Raw genomic sequence first — 7,951 nt, forward strand, 5'->3', positions numbered from 1 at the left:
TTAGCAGTTATTTCTAAAACACTGTGCCTGCTGAGCTAGAGGTCCTGTTTGGAGCCTGGTATAGCTGGGAAAGGACCTGATTGGTTTTTTGGTTTTGTTTTGTTTTGGCTTGGATTATTAGCAAACTTTATAGTGATTGGCTCTGTAGCATCAGGAGGTTTCTGGCATTTGAGAACTTCTTCTATCTCATTCCACTTGTCAAATCAATAAACCCTATACCCCTTGATATGCCAGTGCCCTACTTGACCTACAGTGAACACAGTTGCTCCAACTCCTTCTGGGTCATTGTTTTTGAAAGCCAATTGACATATAAGTTTGCATCTCTGATAGAAGCTGAACTTGGGCAAGCACAGGAAACTTTTATAGTTTTGCTTTGAAGTCCCAAATCCATTCAGAATGTTGATAGCTTTTTTTGCATCCTTGGGGTCAATGTAGTTCACAAAGCCATTTCTCAAACTTTGCCCTGTTTGTCTCTTAAAAGCTTACAGGACTCTATCTCACCAATGCTCCCCAAAAGACTCTTTAGTTCTTCCTGTGTCATGTTCAGAGGAAGACAGTTGACTATTAGGTTGGTCTTGCTGTCCTCTGTGATCCTAGAGTCAACTGGTGAGGAGTAGTTATTGTTTATAGTGGTTGAACCATTGGCTGCGATATTGCAAGTATTTCCCATTAGACAGTTCTGTTCCCATGGCAGCAATAACCTGTACAGTGTGCTGTATCCTGCTCAAATGTAAAGTAGGAAATCCTCCACTCAACCATGCAAAGGCCGCTGGGAGTCACATCCTTTCAGTACCAAAAAATCATGTTCTTCAAAGTACAGATTTTAGCCAATCATGATAGCTCAGGCCTTTAATCACAGCACTCAAGAGGCAGAGGCAAGCAGATCTGTGTGAGATCAAGGCCAACCTTGTTTACATAGTGAGTTCCCAGCCAGCTGCAGATACAGAGAAACCCTGCCTCAAAAAAAGTGCAGATTTTATTTTTTAAAAAATATTTATTATTTTTATATTTCATGTGTATAAGTATATTGACCCACTTATGTGTATAAGTGCACCCGTGTCATGCAATGCCCTCAGAGGTCAGAAGAGGTTGTTGGATCCCCTGGAATTGGAGTTGAAGACAGTTGTTAGCTGCCATGTGGGGCCTGGGAATAGAACCTCGGTCCTCTGCAAGAACCAGCCAGTGCTCTTAACTGCTAAGCCATCCTCCAGGCCCCCAGATTTTATATTAATAATTACTAATGCTATAATAAAAAATGATCTCTTCAACAGTGTAAAACAAAACTGGCAAATGATACAAAATCTTTGGTAATTAAAAACAATCTACCTTTGTATCTGGATATATGTGTATATATTGTTTACATGTGCTTATGCTTTTATAATGCAAACATGGCACAATACTGGGATATCAATAAATGGTCATATAAATTAAAACTGTCACTTTAGCCCAAATTCCTTTTAGTTCGTAGTGTAACTAATATTTCAAAATAAAAAACATGATTAAGCCAACTTTGGTGGAGTATGCCTTTAATCCCAGTACTTGGGTTGCAGAGGCAGGCAGATCTCATTGAGTTGAGGCCAGCTTGGTCTACATAGTGAGTCCAAGGCTAGCCAAGGCTAAGTGAGACCCTGTCTCAAAATGAAAACAAAGATAGCTGGGCGTGGTGGTGCACACCTTTAGTCCTAGAACTCAGGAGGCAGAGGCAGGCAGATCTTTGTGAGTTCAAGATCAGCCTGGTCTACATAGTGAGCTCCAAGCCAGCTGGGGCTATAGGGAGACCCTGTCTCAAAAAGACCAAAATAGCCAGGCATGGTGGTGCAGGCCTTTAATCCCAGCACTTGAGAGGCAGAGGCAGGAGGATCTTTGTGAGTTTGAGGCCAGCCTAGTCTACATAGTGAGTTCCAGGACAGCTGGGGCTACAGGGGGACCCTATCACAAAAAGACAAAAAAAAAGAATAAATAAATAAATGACACTATATATAAGTAATCAGTCTATAAGTCTCAAGAAGTCCCTATTGCTTAGGAAATAATCTGGCTCTTGGGACATGATGACTCCTGCTCCAGAGTACAGCTTCACACTTGTGGAAAGCTGCCCTCATCTGTGTTGTCTAGGCTCTCCTATTCCTAGAATAGAAAGATTGGGACACTGACTTAGCCCTGTGCTTTCAGTTTTCCTTGAGTAATTAATACGATTTTAGAATATATATATATATTTTTTTATTTATTTATATATTTGTTGTTGGCTTATTTATTTATTTATTTTGGTCTTTTTGAGCTGTAGCCCAAGCTGTCCTAGAACTCAACTACGTAGACTAGGCTGGCCTCGAACTCAGAGATCTGCCTGCCTCTGCCTCCCAAGTGCTGGGATTAAGGGCCTGCGCCACCATGCCCGGCAACTGTGATTAGTTTCTACTGAAGTTGTCAGGCTTCTAATTAAAACAATGAATCTAGCTGGGCATGGTGGCGCACACCTGTAGCCCCAGCACTTGGGAGGCAGAGGCAGGTGGAGCTCTGTGAGTTCAAGCCAGCCTGGTCTACATAGTGAGTTCCCAGCCCAGTCCACTTAGCGAGTTCCAGGCCAGCTGGGGCCACAGGGAGACCCTGTTCCAAAAAAACCAAAAAAAAAAAAAAAAAAAAAAAAGAAGAAGAATCTAAAAATATGTCAAGGTGTTTTAAAATATGTCTTAGAAAAGCTTTAAGTATTATACAATAGCTAAATTTTAAAGCATAATTTGTTCTTCAGTGTTGCTGTAACTAACCTTCTCGGTGTTCAGTAATCATACATAGAAGCCAAAGTCAAAGCCGGGTATGGTGGCACATGCCTTTAGTCCCAGCACTTTTTGTCTCAAAAAGACCAAAAAAAAAACCCAAAAAAAACAAAACAAAAAAAACCCCACCAAAGTCAATGGGGGGAAATAAGGGCTAAAAGAACAGTCAGTATTTGAGCCTTGCCCTCAAGTTAGCTTATTCATATTGGATGATGGGACCCCTCTCAAAACATTATATAATTGCACTGAGTCATCTGTCTTATTGATCATAGAGGCCATGGAGACCCTAGAAGTTGAGCTCTAACCACGGTCTATTTTACAAAGCAGAGGATCAACCAGAAGAAAATGTCCTGAATACTTCCAGAGGAAGCCACATGGTCAGCAAGACCTTGACCCATCCCATCAGATGGCACAATTAGCAAAAGATGACTAAAGGAGCCAAGGGAATCCTCCCAAATTCCTGTGAGTAACCCCTAGAGAGTTTCAACCAGCCTTAAAAACAACAAGAACAAAACAAAACAGTGGTTAGTTTTGAGCTGCCTACAATAGTCTTAAGCACTCAGCAGAAAAATATAGCCAAAGAATAAAGGAATTGGTAGTAATACAAAACATTTTTAAAAACAAACCTAGGCTTTTAAAACAATAGCAACAATAATAATGGTCTAGGCTTTATTCAGGTCTTCCAATTAAATATTTAGGATAGGCTACTGACATGTCAGATAGGACAATTACCATGCCAGGTATGATTCAAAGATAGTTTATAGAAATCTATTTAGGGAGATTTGTTTAAATCCATCATTAGTTCTTCATGCTTTGGTTTTCATAATTTTCTTTTGACACTGTTGATACACAATGGTTTACAACTTCACACCACCTTCCTTTTAATCTATTCTGCCATTAGATTCTTCCTTAAAATTGTTCTTTTGTGCAGGGCACGTTGGTGCATGCCTTTAGTCCCAGCACTCTGGAGGCAAAGGCTGGCAGAGCTCTGTGAGTTCAAGGCCAGCCTGGTCTACATAGTGAGTTCCAGGCCAGCTGGGGCTAGAGGGAGACCCTGCCTCAAAAAGACTAAAAAAAAAAAATTTGTTCTTTTGTATCTTAACACATTCTTTTAAGATTTGTCTTTTTCGTTTTGTTTTTGTTTTTGTTTTTTCAGACAGGGTCTCCTTGTAGCCCCAGCAGGCTTGGAACTCACTATGTAGACCAGACTGACCTTGATCTCATAGAGATCTGCCTGCCTCTGCCTCCCAAGTGCTAGGATTAAAGGCATAAGCGACTCTGCCTGGCTAAGATTTATTTTTATTTATGTGTATGTGTGATGTTTGTGTGAATGAATGCAATGAGTGTATAGATGCCTGTAGAGTCCAGAAGACGGTGTCAGATCACCTGGAGGGGAAGTTACAGGTGATTGTGAATCGTCCAGTGTGGGTGCTAGGAGCTGAAATCAGTCCTTTGAAAGTGCAGGAAGTATTCTAAACCACTGAGCCATCTTTTCAATCCCTCTCTTCACATTCATTTTCTTTTCATTTTTTAGAACAAGTCTTGCTTTTATTCCTTAAAAAAAAGCTTCATATTTATTTTTACTTCACTTTCTGACTCTGTTCTTATGCCCTCAACACTTTCACAATAATTTTCTATACCTCAGTAAAGAAAATGTTTGATCTTATCACAGACATAGAACTACATGGGCTCTGCTGATGTGATTTTATTATTATTATTATTATTATTATTTAGACAACCTCATATGGTCTTGTCTCATAGCACAAACCCCTTGAAGCCTACCTAGGCACATACCACAAGTGGATTGTGGTACTTTTCTGACATTCTTGGTATAAAAGTAAACAGTCCTTTTTGGGGGGATATGAAAGAGCCTAGTTTTGTTAGAGGCTGTATTGTAGGAAAACCTATGATGTTATCTCAAATGTTGGACCACTTTGCACCTCTACACACAATCCCCAGGCATATTCTTAACATACAATCATCAGTATGATGAAGGGACTGTGAAATCGTGTTCCTATGGCTTGAAATATATGCTTGGTAAGCCAGACGTGGTGGCATATGCCTTTATTCTCAGCACTCTACAGGCAGAGGCAGGCAGATCTCTGTGAGTTCAAGGCCAGCCTGGTCTACTTAGTGAGTTCCAGGCCAGCTGGGGCTACAGGGAGACACTGTCTCAAAAAGACCAAAAAGAAAAACATGTACAAATATATGCTTGGTAAATTAAGCTGAACCTTGAGCATATATGTCTGGAGAGCCTCGTCTCCTGAGAAAGTTTATGCAAGAATGTTTGCTAAGGAGATATCTCTGGAATGCCAGTACTCCCTAGTTTCTTGGGGGACATGCTGATCTCCCAAGAAGGCATACCATGGAGATAATATTATCTTGCTCATTATATTTTGCTGAAGTTTCATTCTAGCCACTTTATCATTGGTCACTGTTCTGTAAACATTCAGCTGTAGCTCTAATGAGTATGAGAAGTAAAGCAGAGCTGCCTGTGCTTTGGGCACTCATGTTGAAGAAGCCACATGCAGCCCCTGGTTATTTACTCAGTTCCATGATTATCCATTCAGGTCCCCTGGCTGCCCTCCCCCCCCCCCCCATGCCTGGATTACCCCTCCGGGCCCCCTGCCGCCCCCCCCCCCCCCCCCACGGCCACAGTGTGGTTTTGTTTTTATTTGCTTTGATAATCCAAGAAATCACCCACCCACACCCACCCTTTAACCCCTCAGTCTCCCACCCCACCCCTACCCCTCACCAAGAAGCTGCAAAAGATGGCTCTCCTGAAATGCACACAGCCATGGCTTTCCTGGTTCTCAACCTTTCTGGGATCATTCACCGGCATAATCATGTTACTCTTGCTTAAACCTTGTACTTTTAATCTTATAAAATTTATGTCACCTAGAATATGTGACAATTTCAAACTAAACTCACTATGATACAGGGATTCCAGTCAACTCCTGTGACAAAAATGTCTAAAGTCTCCTCTCCAGCCAATTGATAAAATAGGGAAAGAGTTTTTTGTGGTCCTTCTTAGGCAGGAAACTAAGAAACCATAACCCTCATGAATATGGAAGTCGTTATAGAATGATTGGGGCTGGGCATAGTGGCACACACCTTTAATCCCAGCACTCAGGAGACAGGCAGGTAGCGCTCTTTGAGTTAGAGGCCAACCTTGTCTACTTAAAGAACCCCCACAAAAAAAACTTAAAAAACAAACAAAACAAAAACAAAAATAAGATTGATTGATCATTGCCTTTCTCTTCCCCAGAAAGATTTTTTTTTCTTAATTTTTTGGTCTTTTTGAGACAGGGTCTCTCTGTAGCCCCAGCTGTCCCAGAACTCACTATGTAGACCAGGCTGCCTCTGCCCGGTCTGATTTTTTAAAGTATATATTATTTCTATTTTATGTATATGAGTGTATTGCCCACATGTATGTTTGCCCATGAGAAGCCGGAAGAGGGTGTTAGACCCGTTGGAACTGGAGTTCGGGACCGTTGTTAGCTGCTGTGTGTGCTGGGAATGGAACCCAAGTCCTCGGCAACAGGAAACAGAGGTGGAAACGAAGCAAATGCTTAACGCAAGGAAAGGATCTTAACCCAAGGAATGGAAGCAGGCTTCGGGTCTAGAAAATGTCAAGAAATGGGTTTTCCCTGTACCCTCTACAAAGAAAGAGCCTTACCAGCACTCTGAATTTAGCTTACAAGACTCATTTTGGGCTTCCAAAATATTAAGGTTTTTTGGAACCCATTTTGGGTTCTAAAATATTAAGACAATACTTTCTGTTGTTTAAGTCACCAAGTTTGTGGTAATTTGTGATAGCAAAAATAGAACACCAATAGGATGACTATACAGGAATGTAAATGTAAGATTGCTTTAACATTTAAACATCTGTTAGTGTAAATAGCCATATTAATGACATAAAGGAAGAAAGCCATATAGTCAGCTCAGTAGATCTAAAATAAGCTTTTAAACAAATTCAGGTGTTGGTACAATAAAACCAAGAAAACTAGGAATAGAAGAAAACCTCCTTAACCTGATAAAAGGTATCTACAAAAACCAAAACAACAAAAACCCTATAGTCAACATCACATTTAATATTGAAGATCAAAAGTTTTCTTGTATGAATCAGGAAAAGACAAGGATCTACTATCTCACCACTTTGATACAACATTGTCTCAGAGCACCCAACCAGTGCATTAAGACAAGAAAGAAAGGGCTGCAGATTACAATGAAATAAGAAAATAAGAGGTCACTCATTGTGGCACAAACCTGTAATTCCAGTATTGTGGAGGCAGAGACAGAGGCAGGCAGATCTTTGTGAAATTAAGGCCAGCCTGGTCGACATAGCAAGTTCCAGGCCAGCTGGGACTACAGGGAGACCCTATCTCAAAAATAAACAAAAACCAAAAAAGATAAGACCAAAAAAAAAAAAAAACCAATAAAATAAATTGCTATTCACAAACAAACTCATATAAGTCGCAATTCCTAAACAGTCTGAATACCTTGGAGCTCATGGAGGTTAGGAAGTTATAAGGTACAAGTCAATTATTTGTCTCTCTAGTGGTAATGAATGAATTGAAATTTAAAATACCACTTATGATAGCATCAGAATGTTCTTTAAGAATAAACCTGAGGGCTAGAGAGATGGCTAAGTGGTTAAGAACACTGATTGTTCTTGCGGAAGACCAGGGTTCAAATCCCAGCACCCACATGGCAGCTAACAACTGTGTGTAACTCCAGTCCCAGGGGATCCAACAACCTCTTCTGTCCTCCAAGGGCATTGCATGACACGGGTGCACTCACCTACATGCAGGCAATACACGCATACACATAAAATAAAAATAATAAATAAAATATTTTAAAAAAAGAATGAATCTGAGAGCAGTAGGGTGTGCAGGAAGGATTAAGTGGGGTGCTTGATGGGAAAGTAAGCAGAAATGGAAATAAGGAGAGGGACAACTAACACTAAAGGCATTTCCAAAAATCATGTGGAAACTTACTGTTGTAGAAGCTCTTTAAAATATATCAACAAGCCAGGCGTGGTGGCACACGCCTGTAGTCCCAGCACTAGGGAGGCAGAGGCAGGCGGAGCTCTGGGAGTTCAAGGCCAACCTGGCCTACATAGTGAGTTCCAGGACAGCTGGGGTTACAGGGAGACCCTGTCTCAAAAAGACTAAAATATA

At 40.8% G+C, this 7,951-nt stretch overlaps 1 pseudogene; it reads right to left on the minus strand.

The window, feature by feature from the left end:
- Positions 1-7,951, minus strand: part of LOC103731974 — a 25,088-nt pseudogene continuing 17,137 nt past the window's right edge.

Source organism: Nannospalax galili, unplaced genomic scaffold (assembly GCF_000622305.1).
Source record: "Nannospalax galili isolate Female #2095 unplaced genomic scaffold, S.galili_v1.0 scaffold715, whole genome shotgun sequence".
NCBI classification, from domain to species: domain Eukaryota; kingdom Metazoa; phylum Chordata; class Mammalia; order Rodentia; family Spalacidae; genus Nannospalax; species Nannospalax galili.